The 16124-nt window shown below is 46.2% G+C and overlaps 1 protein-coding gene across 1 annotated transcript in view; it reads left to right on the forward strand.

The window, feature by feature from the left end:
* The window catches only part of LOC138666669 (oocyte zinc finger protein XlCOF7.1-like), a 136410-nt gene that overhangs the window by 46323 nt on the left and 73963 nt on the right, over positions 1-16124 (forward strand). The gene's annotated exons all lie outside the window — the stretch shown is intronic.

Here is a 16124-nt window from a genome sequence, read left to right on the forward strand (position 1 = left end):
TTTAATTAATATGTGTATGTGTTTAACCCCTTAGTGATGGCCAATTTTCTACTTAATGACCAGGTCAATTTTTTCAATTCTGACCACTGTCACTTTATGAGGTTATAACTCTGGAACGCTTTATCGAATCCCGCTGATTGAGTTTTTTTTTTTTCGTGACATATAGTATTTCATGATAGTGGTAAAATTTCTTCCATATGACCTGCATTTATTTATGAAAAAAATGTACCGTATATACTCGAGTATAAGCCGAGATTTTCAGCCCAAATTTTTGGGCTGAAAGTGCCCCTCTCGGCTTATACTCGAGTCACGGTAGCGGTGGGGTCGGCGGGTGAGGGCGCTGAGGTATACTTACCTAGTCCCAGCGATCCTGACGCTGTCCCTGCCGTCCCACTGTGTTCTGTGCTGCAGCTTCTTCCCCTCTTCAGCGGTCACGTGGGACCGCTCATTACAGAAATGAATAGGCGGCTCCACCTCCCATAGGGGTGGAGCCGCCTATTCATTTCTCTAATCAGCGGTGCCGGTGACCGCTGACAGGAAGAGGCTGCAGCACAGAAGACTGGGAGGAAGGTGAGGAGCGCCAGGATTGCTAGGACTAGGTAAGTATGGCATATTTACCTGTCCACGTTCCAGCCGCCGGGCGTCGCTCCATCTTCCCGGCCCCTCCATCTTCCCGGCGTCTGCGCTCTGACTGTTCAGGCAGAGGGCGCGATGACGCATATAGTGTGCGCGGCGCCCTCTGCCTGATCAGTCAGAGCAGAGACGCCGGGAAGATGGAGGCGCCGGGAGCTGCAATCAAGAGAGGTGAGTATGTGTTTTTTTTTTTTTTGTTTTTTTTTTATTGCAGCAGCAGCAGCACAGATTTATGTGGAGTGTTGTGGATTCTGTTTTTGGGCTCCCTCTGGTGGTTACAGATGGTACTGGGTGACTTGTGTTCTCTGCGGTCTCTGGTGTCCACCTGTTCTATCAGGATATGGGAGTTTCCTATTTAACCTGGCTTTCTTGTCATTTCCTCGCCGGCTATCTATGTAATCAGTGTGTCTTGTTACCTCTGCTTCCCGCTTCTGTATTCTTCAGGACAAGCTAAGTTTTTGATTTTACTGTTCCACGTTTTGCTTAATTTTTGTCTTAGTCCAGCTTGCAGATATGTGATTCCTTTTGGCTGGTTGCTCTAGTGGGCTGATATTACTCCTCATGTTCCATGAGTTGGAACATGAGTTCAAGTAATTTCAGGATGGTTTTTTGTAGGGTTTTTCGCTGACCGCGCAGTTCACTTTTGTATCCTCTGCTATCTAGCTTTAGCGGGCCTCATTTTGCTGAATCTGTTTTCATAACTACGTATGTGCTTTCCTCTCATTTCACCGTCATTACATGTGGGGGGCTGCTATTTCTGTGGGGTGTTTCTCTGGAGGCAAGAGAGGTCTGTGTTTCTTCTAATAGGGAAAGTTAGTTCTTCGGCTGGCGCGAGACGTCTAGGAATCATCGTAGGCACGTTCCCCGGCTACAGCTAGTTGTGTCTTGAGGTTCAGGATCGCGGTCAGCTCAGTTTCCATCACCCTAGAGCTTGTTTTGTTTTTTTGTGCTTGTCCTTTTGTGATCCCCTGCCATTGGGATCATGACAGTGGAGCATCTATGGCGCAGTATGAACGGTGCAGAGCAATATATGGGGCATCTGTGCAGCATCTATGGGGCAATATGAACGGTGCAGAGCACTGTATGGGGCATCTGTGCAGCATCTATGGGGCAATATGAACGGTGCAGAGCACTGTATGGGGCATCTGTGCAGCATCTATGGGGCAATTTGAACGGTGCAGAGCACTGTATGGGGCATCTGTGCAGCATCTATGGGGCAATATGAACGGTGCAGAGCACTGTATGGGGCATCTGTGCAGCATCTATGGGGCAATATGAACGGTGCAGAGCACTGTATGGGGCATCTGTGCAGCATCTATGGGGCAATATGAACGGTGCAGAGCACTGTGTGGGGCATCTGTGCAGCATCTATGGGGCAATATGAACGGTGCAGAGCACTGTATGGGGCACAGATATTGGGCAAAAATGAACGGTGCAGAGCATATATGGGGCAATATGAACGGTGCAGAGCACTATATGGCACAGCTATGGGGAAATAATGATCTATTTTTATGTTTGAAATTCACCGGTAAATGCTGCATTTCCACCCTAGGCTTATACTCGAGTCAATAAGTTTTCCGAGTCAATAAGTTTTCCCAGTTTTTTGTGGCAAAATTAGGGGGGTCGGCTTATACTCGGGTCGGCTTATACTCGAGTATATACGGTAAATATGGTGAAAATGTTTGAAATTTCATAATTTTCAAACTTTTAATTTGTATGCCCCTAAATCAGAGAGAGATGTCACACAAAACAGTTAATAAATAACATTTCCCACATGTCTACTTTACATCAGCACAATTTTGGAAACATTTTTTTTTGTTAGGAAGTTATAAGGGTTAAAAGTTGACCAGTGATTTCTCATTTTTACAACTAAATGTACAAAACCATTTTTTTAGGACCATATCTCATTTGAAGTCACTTTGAGGGGTGTACATGACAGAAAATGTCCCAAAGTGACACCATTCTAGAAACTGCACGCCTCAAGGTACTCAAAACCACATTCAAGAAGTTAATTAACCCTTTACTTGTTCACAGGAACTGAAGCGATGTGTAAGGAAAAGATGAACACCTAACTTTTGTTTTCACAAACATTTTACGTCAACCATTTTTTTTATTTTCACAAATGTAAAAAAGAGAAAATGAACCACAAAATTTGTTGTGCAATTTCTCCTGAATACGCCGATACCCCATAAGTAGAGGATGGTCGGTGGTGTTTTCCAATAGGGAAAACGGATAACTTAATTAAAGTAATTAGTTCCACCATGGGTCTTGTAGATTCCCGGCCAAATAAAACTGTTCAAGATAAAATGTTTAGCGGGCTTAAACAAAAAAACAGAAGGTTCTTTCCATTGAACGAGAAAGTCCAGGACTTTCAGTTTGTGGCTCTTCCATTCGGGTTAGCTATTGCCCCGAGAGTCTTCACCAAGATAATGGCGAAAGAAAAGTGAGTTTGGCGCCCTTGAATATGAAGGAGCTCCTAGCCGTAAAATTCGCCCTGATTAGTTTCCCGAGTTCTCTCCAATCCCACGATGTGAGAATATTCTCGGACAATCAGGTAGTAGTGACCTGTCTCAATCACCAAGGGACACCAGATCCTGCTCTCTGATGGAAGTAACAGGGTCAATCTTTCAGATTGCCGAAAACAGCTTGAGTACTACAGTGCTTCAGCACTACACATAAAGGGGTTAGAAAATCAAACAGCAGATTATCTGAGTCGAACCCATCTAAGACAGGGTGAATGGGAACTGAAACAGTCGATGTTCGACCAGATCGTGAGGACATGGGGTTATCCAGCCATAGACCTGTTCGCAAACAGCAAGAATCGAAAAGTCGACACCTTCTGCTCTATAGATTCCCTGGGGAACCCGGTTGCTCTAGATGCCCTCATTACACCTTGGGATTACCATCTATCATATACTTTTCCCCCCTTAGTCCTGATTCCAGCAGTTCTGAGGAAGATTCGGGAGGAAATGGCGAGGGTAATCTTGATAGCCCCCTTTGGCCAAGGAGGCCATGGTTTTCATGGTTAAAGATGCTGTCCATCTCAGATCCTTGGGTCCTTCCTGATCTGCCGGACCTTCTTTCCCAAGGGCCTGTGATCCATCCGCAAGTAAAAAACGTACAATTGACAGCTTGGAACTTGAAAGGTCACTGTTAAGCAATAAAAATTCTCTTCAAATTTAATTGCCACCCTTCCAAAAAGCAGAAAACCGGTATCCACCAAAACATATGATAGAATATGAAAAAAATTATCTCGGTGTCAGATCCTGCCTGGGATGGGGAGGTTCAACTCACGGCTATATTAGAATTTTTGCAGAAGGACCTAGAACATGTGCTGGCCACAAGTACCTTAAAACAGAGGTCCCCAACTCCAGTCCTCAAGGCCCACCAACATGTCATGTTTTCAGGATTTCCTTAGTTTTGCCCAGGTAATAATTGCATCACCTGTGCAATGCAAAGGAAATCCTGAAAACATGACCTGTTGGTGGGCCTTGAGGACTGGAGTTGGGGACCTCTGCCTTAAAAGTTCAGGTTGCGGCGCTAGGTGCCCTGTACAATTATAATTTGGCAGGGAACCAATGGATAGCTAGATTTATCAAGGCTGCAAGTGATAGACCCTATCACAGTGATCTTTACTGGTTTGATTCATGCTCGGTGCATGTTTCTCCTATCACAGTGGTCAGAATGAACCAATAGGCGCCCGCCATTTTTTTTACCGGAAGAAGACACTGGAGGCTGTGGGGGAAATCAGGAGGGCCCAGGGACACCTGGAGGTAGCGGGGGGATCAGAAACCCTATTTCTCTCTCCTCTGATATGCGATCATATCAGAGGAGAGAGAAATTAAATTGGAAATCTGACTTTTTTTCCCCGCAACCCTGGGGTCAGTAAAAACCAACCCAAATCATGTCCTCTGGGGCCTCGGTTACACCCGGCAGCCGAGACCCTGGAGAAATTCCGACTCTGGGGGGCGCTATACACTTTTTCCTCAGCGCTGTTAATTAACGGCGCTGTGGTTTAACCCTTTAACCGCAGGAGCTTTTTACGGCTTTGCGTTTTCGTTTTTCGCTTCTCTCCTTCCCAGACCCATAACTTTTTTTATATTTTTCCTTAAATATGGCCATGTGAGGACTTATTTTTTGCGGGACGAGTTGTACTTTTGAACAACATCATTGGTTTTACCATGTCATGTACTAGAAAACGTTATAAAAAATTCCATGTGCGGTGATATTACAAAACAAAGTGCAATCCCACATTTTTTTTATTTTTTTTTTAAACTTTTTTTGCTAGGTTCCCTAAATGCTAAAACTGACCTGCCATTATGATTTTCCAGGTCATTGAGTTCATAGGCACCAAACATGTCTAGGTTCTTTTTTATCTAAGTGGTGAAAAAAATGCCAAACTTTGCTAAAAAAATTTTTAAAAAAATTGCTCAATTTTCCAATACCCGTAGCTTCTCCGTTTTTTGTGATCTGGGATTGGGTGAGGGCTTATTCTTTGCATGCCGAGCTGACGTTTTTAATTGTACCATTTGGTGCAGATACTTTTTTTTTTTTGATCATCCTTTATTGCATTTTAATGCAATGTCGTGGCAACCAAAAAAACGTAATTTGACTTTTATTTATCGCTACGCCATTTAGCGATCAGATTAATCCTTTTTTTTTTATTGATCGGGCGATTCTGAACGCAGCAGTACCAAATATGTGTAGGTTTAATTTTTTTTTATTGTTTTTATTTTGAATGGGGCGAAAGGGTGGTGATTTGAACTTTTTTATTTTTTTTTCATATTTTTAAAAGTTTTTTTTTTTTTTACTTTTGGCATGCTTCAATAGCCTCCATTGGAGGCTACAAGTTACCACAACTTGATGGGCTCTGCTACATAGAGGCGATGCTCAAATTGCCTCAATGTAGCAGAATTACAGACTTGCTATGAGCGCCATCCACAGGGTGGCGCTCATGGCAATCCAACATCAACAACCATAGAGGTCTCAAGAAGACTTCTGATTGTCATGCCGATGCACTGATGACCCCCGATCATGTGACGGGGGTCCTGATGCACGCATTTCTGTCCAGACGGCCGAAAGCGCTTGTTAAATGCCGCTGAAAGAGTTTGACAGTGGCATTTCACTAGTTAATAGGTGCTGGTGGATCACAATTCCACCCGCTCCTATTGCGGACACATGTCAGCTGTGCAAAGCAGCTGACATGTCCCGGCTTTGATGCGGGCTCACTGCCGGAGCCCGCATCAGAGTGGGGGATACTGCCATCGGACGTACTACTCCGTCCGATGACAGTAAAGGGGATAAATACCCTTAGCTACCGCCATTAAAAGGCGTATTGGCGGTTGTTAAAAGGTTATAAAATATGTACAGACCAAAAGTTTGGATACACCTTCTCATTTAAAGATTTTTCTGTATTTTCATGACTATTGTAAAAATTGTAAATTCACACTGAAGACATCAAAACTATGAATTAACACATGTGGAATTATATACTTAGTGTGCAAGTGTGAACAGATTCATATCTAGCATCCATGCTGTCAGACTCTTTAAGCCCTTCTCCTTGCGGTTGGCGGTTGTTTATCGCCCTCCAGGCTCCTCCCGCCTTTTTCTAGACCACTTTGCCACCTGGCTTACTCACTTTCTATTCTGTGACCTCCCCACCCTCATCATGGGAGACTTTAACATCCCTATCAATGATCCCCTCTCCCAATCTGCCTCTCATCTTCTCTCTCTAACTTTTTCATTCAACCTCTCACAGTTTACTAATTCTCCTACGCATGAGGACGGAAATACTCTGGACCTGGTTTTCTCCCGTCCCGGATCGCTGCACGACTTTACTAACTCCACTCTCCCGCTCTCGGACCACAACCTTCTTTCCTCACCCAGGACACCCCCACTTACCACACTTATCGGAATACACGTACCATTAATACCCAGCAGCTTATGGACAACCTCCACACATTTAGCCCCCATCTCCTCCCTCTCCTGTCCAGACAGCATTGTCACGCTTCAATATTACACTGAAGAATGCCCTGGATGAAGCAGCACCTTCTACATGCAGACAGACCAGACACAGACAACGGCAGCCCTGGCACACTATGCAAACACGCTTTCTTCAGCGTTGCTCAAGGTGTGCAGAGCGGCAGTGGAGAAAATCTCTTAGCAGAAGACTTCATCCACTATAAGTTCATGCTCAAAACCTATAACTCTGCCCTTTCTCTGGCCAAACAATCCTACTTCACCACCCTCATCACCTCACTATCCAACTACCCAAAACGACTTTTTGAAACCTTAAACTCCCTCCTGAAACCTAAAGTACAGGCCCCCCCATCTCCAATCTCAGTGGTGAGAATCTGGCCACTTATTTCCTAGAAAAAATCAACCACATCCATCAGGATATCTCAACCCAATCTCCTAGTGCCTGGATCCCCTTCCCTGCCGCACCTCAAGCTCATTAGACATCTTTGAGCCTGTTTCAGAAGAAGTTGTTTCCATGCTCCTCACTTCTGCTCGGCCTACAACCTGCAATAGTGACCCCATTCCTTCACCTCTCCTGTAGTCTGTCACCAGTGGTCACCACTCACCTGACTAAAATATTTAAACACTCTCTTTCTTCAGGTATCTTTCCCTCCTCATTTAAACATGCCATCATTACCCCTTTACTTAAAAATCCATGCCTGGACCAGAACTGCACTGCTAACTACAGACCTGTCTCTAACCTTTACTTCATCTCTAAACTCCTGGAATGCTTGGTCCACTCCCGTCTAATCCGCTATCTCTCGGATAACTCTCTTCTTGACACCTTACAATCTGGTTTCCGCTGTTTACACTCCACTGAAACTGCCCTCACTAAAGTGTCTAATGATGTAATAACAGCTAAATCCAAATGTCCTTGCTCTCTGCTGATTATCCTGGATCTATCTGCCGCATTTGATACTGTGGATCACCAGCTCCTTCTCAATATGCTCCGCTCCATTGGCCTCAAGGACACAGCCCTCTCCTGGTTCTCCTCCTACCTCTCTGACCGCTCCTTCACTGTATCTTTTGCCGGCTCCTCTTCCTCTCCTCGTCCCCTTACTATCGGGGTTCCGCAGGCCTCAGTCCTGGGCCCCCTCCTTTTCTCTATATACACTGCCCCTATTGGACAAACAATCAGCAGATTTGGGTTCCAGTACCATCTCTATGCTGACGACACCTAATTATACACTTCTTCCCCTGACATCACCCCCACTCTAATTCAAAATACCAAGGATTGTCTGTCTGCTGTCTCTAACATCATGTCCTCCCTCTATCTGAAACTAAATCTCTCCAAACCTGAACTACTTGTGTTTCTCCCTTCTACTAACCTCACTATACCCAACATCGAAATTACCCTGGAGGGTTCAACCATAACTCCCAAGCAGCATGCCCACTGTCTTGGGGTCATATTCGACACCGAACTTTTCTTTACTTCCTATATCCGATCACTCACTCGCTCCTGTCACCTGCATCTTAAAAACATCTCCAGAATCCAACCTTTTCTCACCTTTAAAACTGCTAAGACTTTTACTGTCGCTCTTATTCATTCTCGTCTGGACTACTGCAACTCTCTCCTGACCGGTCTCCCTCTTTCCAAACTTTCTCCTCTCCAATCCATCTTGAATGCGGCAGCCAGGGTCATATTTCTGTCCAGCCGCTTCACCGATGCCTCCATCTTGTGCCAGTCATTACACTGGCTACCCATTCGCTACAGGGTCCAGTATAAACTCATCTCTCTCACCCACAAAGCTCTCCACAGTTCTGCACCCCCTTATATCTCCTCTCTCATCTCCGTCTATCGCCCTAAACGTGCCCTCCGTTCTACAAATGACCTAAGACTAACATCCCCCGTAATCCGAACCTCGCACCTCCGTCTCCAAGACCTCTCTCGTGCTGCGCCAGCTCTCTGGCATGCACTTCCCCAGACAATCAGACTGATACCTAGCCCCGACCTATTCAAGCGCGCTTTAAAAACCCATTTCTTCAAACAAGCCTACCACATCAATTACTCAGTAAACTAACTTTGTCCTGTTCCCTCCTTCCAAATATTATCTGCAAGTGAATCTGCACCCTACTATTCATCTTTCTCCACACCCTCCATGCACACGATAACTGCACTTGATACTTGACTATTGCACTTAAACACACGGGCTGATGACCGGATCATTCTGCTTTATATGAAAATCCCTATTTATTATAATTGCCAGACCTGAAATAACAAGCACTTTTCACCTATTGTGTCCCCCCCCCCCATTTCCTTGTAGATTGTAAGCTTGCGAGCAGGGACCTCACCCCTGATGTCACTGTTTAAATTTTTTAATTGTCTTAACTTGTACTGAATTTATTGTCTGTACTTGTCCCTGCTTAATTGTAAAGTGCTGCGGAATATGTTGGTGCTATATAAATAAAAATTATTATTATTACTTAACAAAAAAAGTGTAAAACAACTGAAAATATGTCTTATATTCTAGGTTCTTCAAAGTAGCCACCTTTTGCTTTGATGACTGCTTTGCACGCTCTTGGCATTCTCTTGATGAGCTTCAAGAGGTAGTCACCAGAACTGGTCTTCCAACAATCTTGAAGGAGTTCCCAGAGATGCTTAGCACTTGTTGACCCTTTTGCCTTCACTCTGCGGTCCAGCTCACCCCAAACCATCTGTTCAGGCAGAGGGCGGTGCGCACACTCATCGCGTCATCGCGCCCTCTGACCTGAGCATCAGTGCAGAGGGCGGGGAAGATGCAGCTGCGCCGACGGTGGAACGGGGAGTAGGTGAATATCGCGCACTGCCCCCCGTCATACTCACCTGCTCCTGGCGCTGTCCCTTCACGTCTGTTTCCCGGCGCCAGCAGCTTCTTCCTGTAGTGAGCGTTCACATGATACCGCTCATTACAGTAATAAATATGCGGCTCCACCCCTATGGGAGTGGAGTCGGGTCCATATTCATTGCTGTAATGAGCAGTACCATCTGCCACTCACTACAGGAAGAAGCTGCCGGTGCCGGGGAACCACGGACACCGTTCCAGGAGCAGGTGAATATTATTACACAGCTGCCGCTCCCCCTCCCCTGCTGACCCCTGGGTATGACTCGAGTATAAGCCGAGAGGGGCAATTTCAGCATAAAAAAAATGGGCTGAAATTCTCGGCTTATACTCGAGTATATACTGTATGTATATTATACACTGCTCAGAAAAATAAAAGGAACACTAACTGGATAGTCTGTGGTGTAACGTGGCATTGGTGGATGAAACGAGACATAATGTCCGGATGTGCTCAGTTGGATTCAGGTCTGGGGAACGGGCAGGCCAATTCAAAGCATCGATGCCTTTATCATGCAATAACTGCTGACACACTTTAGCCACATGAGGCCTAGCATTGTCGTGCAGCAGAAGGAACCAAGGACCCCACTGCACCTGCATAGGGTCTCACAATGGGATCTCATCCTGATACCTAATGGCAGTCATAGTACCAATCAGTAGCACAGCTGTGTGGCCCTCCAAAGAAATGCCTCCCCACACTATTACTGACCCACTGCCAAACTGGTCATGCTGGAGAATGTTGAAGGCAGCAGAATGCTCTCCACGGCGTCTGCAGACTCTGTTTGTCAGATATGCTCATACGTGAAGAGCACAGGGCGCCAATATTGAATCTGCCAATTTCCCTGCATGGTGTTGGGCTGTATTCACAACACCCTCTTGTGGACGTCGTGGCACCCTCAGGGAATCTGTTTCTGCCAGTTTGAGTAGGCACATGGATGTTAGTGGCTTGCTGGAGGTCATTTTGCAGGACTTTGGCACTGCTCCTCCTGTTCCTCCTTGCACAAAGGAGGAGGTAGCAGTCCTGCTACTGTATTGTTGCCCTCCCACGGCCCCCTCCACATCTCCTGGTGTATTGGTCTGTCTCCTAGTATCTGCTACATTCTCTAGACACTGTGCTGACAGACACAGCTACCCTTCATGCCACAGCTCGCATTGATGTGCTATCCTGGATGATCTGCACTACCTGAGCAACTTCTGTGAGTTGTAGACACCACCTCTTGCTACTGTACAGTACTTCTAGGGGTGAGAGCAATGACAAAATGGAAAAGTGACCATGACAGCTAAAAAGGATGAGAACAGAGTAATGGCCTCTGGTCACCCCCTGCATAACTACTCCTTTATAGGGGTTATCTTGCTAATTTCCTATGATTTCTACCTGTTGTCTGTTCTGTTTGCACAACAGCAGGAGAAATTGATTCACAATCGGTGTTGCTTTGTAACTGGACAGTTTGATTTCACAGAAGTGTGATTGACTTGGAGTTAAGGTACCGTCACACTCAGCGACGCTGCAGCGATATAGACAACGAGCCGATCACTGCAGCGTCGCTGTTTAGGTCGCTGTAGAGATGTCAAACACTGCAGCTCCAGAACGATGCAGGAGCGATCCAGTGACGTAACGGCGACTCACTTATCGTTGTAGCTGGTTGTTAGCTCCATGTAAAACATTGCTGGCATCATTGCTTTTGATGTAAAACACGACGATACACGCCGACCTGACGACCAAATAAAGTTCTGGACTTCTAGCTCCGACCAGCGATATCACAGCGGGATCCAGATTGCTGCTGCGTGTCAAACACAACGGGATCGCTATCCAGGACGCTGCAACGTCACGGATCGTTGTCGTTCTCGTTGTAATGTTGCTGAGTGTGAAGGTACCTTTTACATTGGGTTCTTTTAATGTTTCTATTATATTTTTTTAAGCAGTGTATATAGATTTTGTGCCTAATGATTGGCAGCTTATGTAATGCTTGGAAACACCCTGGTCGAGGTTTGTTCCCGTGTCCCTGAACACTACAGAAAAGGGTACTTCGCTGCGTGTTTGTTTTACCTCTTGTACATGCTTCTGCATTCTGCTGCTTGACATGGCAGGTCAGGACTCTACAAAATAGAGATGATTGAGAAAGACTCGAATAAGAAAATAAACTCTTCTTTACTAAACGAACTGGTAAAACATATGTACATCTTGACGGTTAGGCTGCCGTCACACTAGCAGTATTTGTTCAGTATTTTTCATCAGTATTTGTAAGCCAAAACCAGGAGTGGAACAAATAGAGGAAACGTATAACAGAAACCTATCCACCACTTCTGCATTTATTACCCACTCCTGGTTTTGGCTTACAAATACTGATGTAAAATACTGACTAAATACTGGTAGTGTGATGGCAACCCTACATGTGGCGACATGTATCTGATATTGCTGATTACACTGAATGATTATGTTCGAGGGCAGCGCGGGTCGAGAAGTATCGCTATGGCTACTCACAACTGTTTTCAACTTCCTGTTCACATAGGCTGCACCCAACTTGTTGTGCCACTGCAGCTTAGCACCTGTTTACACTTGCTGCTACTCTTTACGAGATAACGTGTCCCAACTTGGCCAGCACTCGCTATGACCCTCAAGTTTGGCTACACTTGAACTTCTTATCTAGATAGATAACTCTTGCTGTAGGCACCCCACTTGCCTGCTATGACGAACTACTTCTGGCCCTTGCTTACCTTGGACCTTGCTACCTGAGTATAACCTTCTCACTTCTTTCCACACTAAAACCTTAATTAATTCTGGTGTGCTAACAAGAGTTCCTTTTCTTTTCTGTCCTTCAGCACAAATGTGAACTTAGTTCCTATGGTCACTTAACTCCTTCCCTCATGGACTGGTGCAATAGTTAACCTTATCTGCAGGCCACCAAATAGATAAAACAACATACAAAACGGTTCAATGCATTATGTTACTGTGAGGTTTTCAGTGTTCCCAGTGCAATATTGACAGCTCTTCAACTCCATTACTCTTAACCCCATAGCGTGTAAGTAAGTGAATAAAAAGTTGTGTTGAGGTCGGCAAGTGCGGAGGTGGCTCAGAAGTAGTAGATGTTGGCTACGTTGCATATCACTGTACCAGCATCTAGCAATCGCGACCAGATCTGATCTGATTGCTGCTGTTAACCATTTAGATAATGTTGTCAGTTTCTGACAGCAGCATTTATATGCATTGGTTGCCAGTGCATGTGCTTCAGTATGCCTCCTGTGACGCACCGATTACTTATTAGCCAGGGGCCTACTGAAGGCTGTTGTCACAGATATTCCTTTGTAGTTAAGCAACAGGCTAAGCTCCATAGGAGACCCATTTTTTTTTTTGCTATATACTGCCTTCCCTTTTCCATAAGAGGTGAATATAGCTGGTTCTGAACAGTGGGGGATCCAGTGCACATGTCCTGGTCAGTAATCTCACTCCCATCTGTATACTATCTTGAGCTCCTCAGTTTTATCCGGAAATGATTTACTGTGTCTGATCAAAATTCATGAGGCAGGGCAAGGAAATGAAGTGAAAATTCATTGAACAAATTTTGTTTAGTTGCAAATAGCTTTATAAAGGATTATTTCTAAAATGGTCTTATAATATGCACATATATTTTTCTCCGTCGCCTCATTGGGGGACACAGGAATGTGGGTGTATACTGTTGCCACTAGGAGGCTGACACTAAGTTAATACAAAGAAAGTTAGCTCCTCCTCTGCAGTATACACCCTCCTGCTGGCTCCTAGAAAACCAGTTCATGCTTGGGGTCCGTAGGAGACACACGGGTTTGCTATTCAGACCAAAAACTTTTTTTATTTTAATTAAGATTTTTTTTACCTGGATGAAAGGGCAACGGATCTTTTCAAGGCTCCGAATCCCCAAACCTAAAACAGGCGAGCACGTGTAGTATCGCCTCCACATATCCTGTCCTGTGATGTGGGATGCCATGCCTCGGCTGATTTTTAGGGGCAACGGGTCCCTTAAAGGGCACCGATCTCCCATCAACAGAAGAGCACATGGAGTGTTGCCTCCATGTACCCTCTTCTGCAGCCAGGCCTAATGCCGGACAATCAGCCCTGTCCACAGAATTGAACCCCTTGTGTGCACACAGGCACCCTCTGTTTTGGCATCCTTGCAGTCCCCACTGCTCCACCACTGTCTAGCGGATGAAGCAAGGAGGCGGACGGTTCCTCTCCATCTCCCTATGAAAGGGAAAGTGGATTGAGAGTTTTTAACCTTATCCCTGCACCGTCCAAAAAATCACCAGCGACAGCAGCACAACAGAGGTACCTGCACTACAGCGAAAGTACCTGCATCATCATCTGAAGGACACCTCCAGCCTCTCCAGGTAAGCGCTGAGAAAGGGGGGGCTGTGAGCAATCCAGGCCCAGGCAGGAAACTTTTCCTGGCGGGGGGGGGGGGGGGGGGGGGGCGTTTTTCAGGCCTGGGTAAAAATTTAGTCCCCGGCTTTGGCCGTGTACAGGCCGAAGCTCCGCCCCCGCTATGACGCATTCCAGCGGCCCCACCCACTTTCCCGCCACTTCTCGTTCTGAATGAGAGGCACCCAACAAATCTCGTCGGCCATCTTCCTACACCCTGTCGCAAGCTGGCAGAGCCTCCGGATGCTCAGGAAGCCTCCTGCTTGCCCGGATAGCAACGTAGAGTGTGTTTTTAGTGGCTGGGACACAAGATCTGGGTAAGGAGCAATGCCATTAGCTCTCGCTCTCCCTTTCAGTTTCATATCTTCTGTGGGAACCCTGATTAAGGGGGGCACATAGGAGTACATCATGTCCCAGCCTCAGCCTTAAGTGCCTCTCTCGCCTGGCCTCCAAAACCTTTCTATCCCTGCCTGTTGGATCATCTATTAAAAATCCCACGTACGCTCGATCTGTCTTCAAGGTTTCAGGAGCGGCTCTATGTCCTTCCTTCACTGCATCGTGGGTAGCTAAAGCAATGGTTTCCTGGTCGGACACCTTGGCTAATTTCATACAGAGCAGTAATCTTCCTCCGGAAGCGTTGCATCTGGCCTTTCCGATCCTTTCGCGCCAATCAGGTTTGGTCCACTACTAGTGATGAGCGAGTGTACTCATTGCTCGGGTGGTCTCCGAGTGTTTGACTGATCGGAGATTGTTTTCCTCGCAGCAGCTGAATGGTTTGCGACTGTTAGACAGTTTGATTACATGTGGGAATTCCTTAGCAACCAGGCAACCCCCACATGTACTCAGGCTGGGTAGTAGCTGTAAATCATTCAGCTGAGGTGATGAAAACGAAATCTCCGAACACTAACAAATACTCGATCACCCGAGCGTGCTTGGGAAAACCCGAGCAACGAGTACACTCACTCATCACTATCCACTACCCCAACCTCTTCAGGATCAGGATGCTCTCCTCGCACAAACAGAGGACCCCAGGCATCCTTTTGGTCCAATCAGCAATGGAAGGGCCTGCCCAAACAGTCTGGATCTAAGGGATCTAGGTCCCAAAGATTTTCCGCCCAATGACTCATGGGGTTATCCGGTCGACACCAGCAGGCTAGGTGGTCGCCTACTTCTGTTTCACTGGGTCTGGCTCTCAGTCATTCACAACAAATGGATCAGAGACCTAGTTTCTTGCGGATGCAAAATCGATTCTTTTTCTCGTCCCCCGACTCTTTTCTTTCCTTCCTGACTTCCAGCATCAAGGACAACGGCTCTTTCCCGAGCCATAGACTCTTTGCGCCGTGATTGCGTCATTGTTCCGGAAAACGAAAGGTTCGAGGGATTCTACTCCAGCCTATTCGTTGTCCCAAAAGAGTACGGAAAATTGAGACCCATACTAGACCTCAAACTTCTAAACAAGTTTTTCAAGGTCCGTCATTTCCGCATGGAGTCTCTGCGTACGGTCATCACTTCAATGGAAAATGGGGAGTTTCTAGCATCCATTGATATTCGAGATGCTTACCTACACATCCCAATATCCCCCCCCCCCACACCAAAAGTTCCTGCTTTCCGCCATTCACGAACATCATTTTCAGTTCACGGCCTTGCCCTTCAGCCTTCCTACCGCTCCAAGAGTCTTCACAAAGGTCATGGCAGCTGTCATGTCCACCCTGCACTCTTGGTACGTGGTTGTACTACCCTATCTGAATGACCTCCTGGTCAAGGGTCCGTCTTTCCACGACTGCGCAGAGTCCGTTCCTATCACTTGCGATACTCTCCAAATTTCTCAGGCAGGAGATTACCTGGTACACGCTTCTTTGGATGCGACCAACTGTGCTGCTCTATCGGCGGCAAATGCTATCACGATCAGAAGATCTTTATGGCTCAGAGAATGGAAGGCGGATTCTGCGTCAAAAGTCTCTGACATCTCTTCCTTACAAGAGTAGGCGTTTGCTTGGAGAGAAGCTGGATCAGCTTATTTTGGATGCTATGGGAGGAAAGAGCAATTTCTTCCCCAACAGAGGCTTAGGCGACATTTTCGGCATCAACAACAAATCCGTTTTCGATCCTTCTTAGGCATGACCCTCTTAGGCATGACCCTGGACACCTCTCGAGGGTTGGTCATTCTCCCTAAAGACAAGGTCCTAGCCCTTCAGCAAGGAGCCCGCGCACTTTCTCAGTCATCCCCTCATTCCATCCGCTTTGGGATGAAGGTACTGGGCAAAATG

The sequence above is a fragment of the Ranitomeya imitator genome, chromosome 2 (assembly GCF_032444005.1).
Source record: "Ranitomeya imitator isolate aRanImi1 chromosome 2, aRanImi1.pri, whole genome shotgun sequence".
Classification (NCBI taxonomy): domain Eukaryota; kingdom Metazoa; phylum Chordata; class Amphibia; order Anura; family Dendrobatidae; genus Ranitomeya; species Ranitomeya imitator.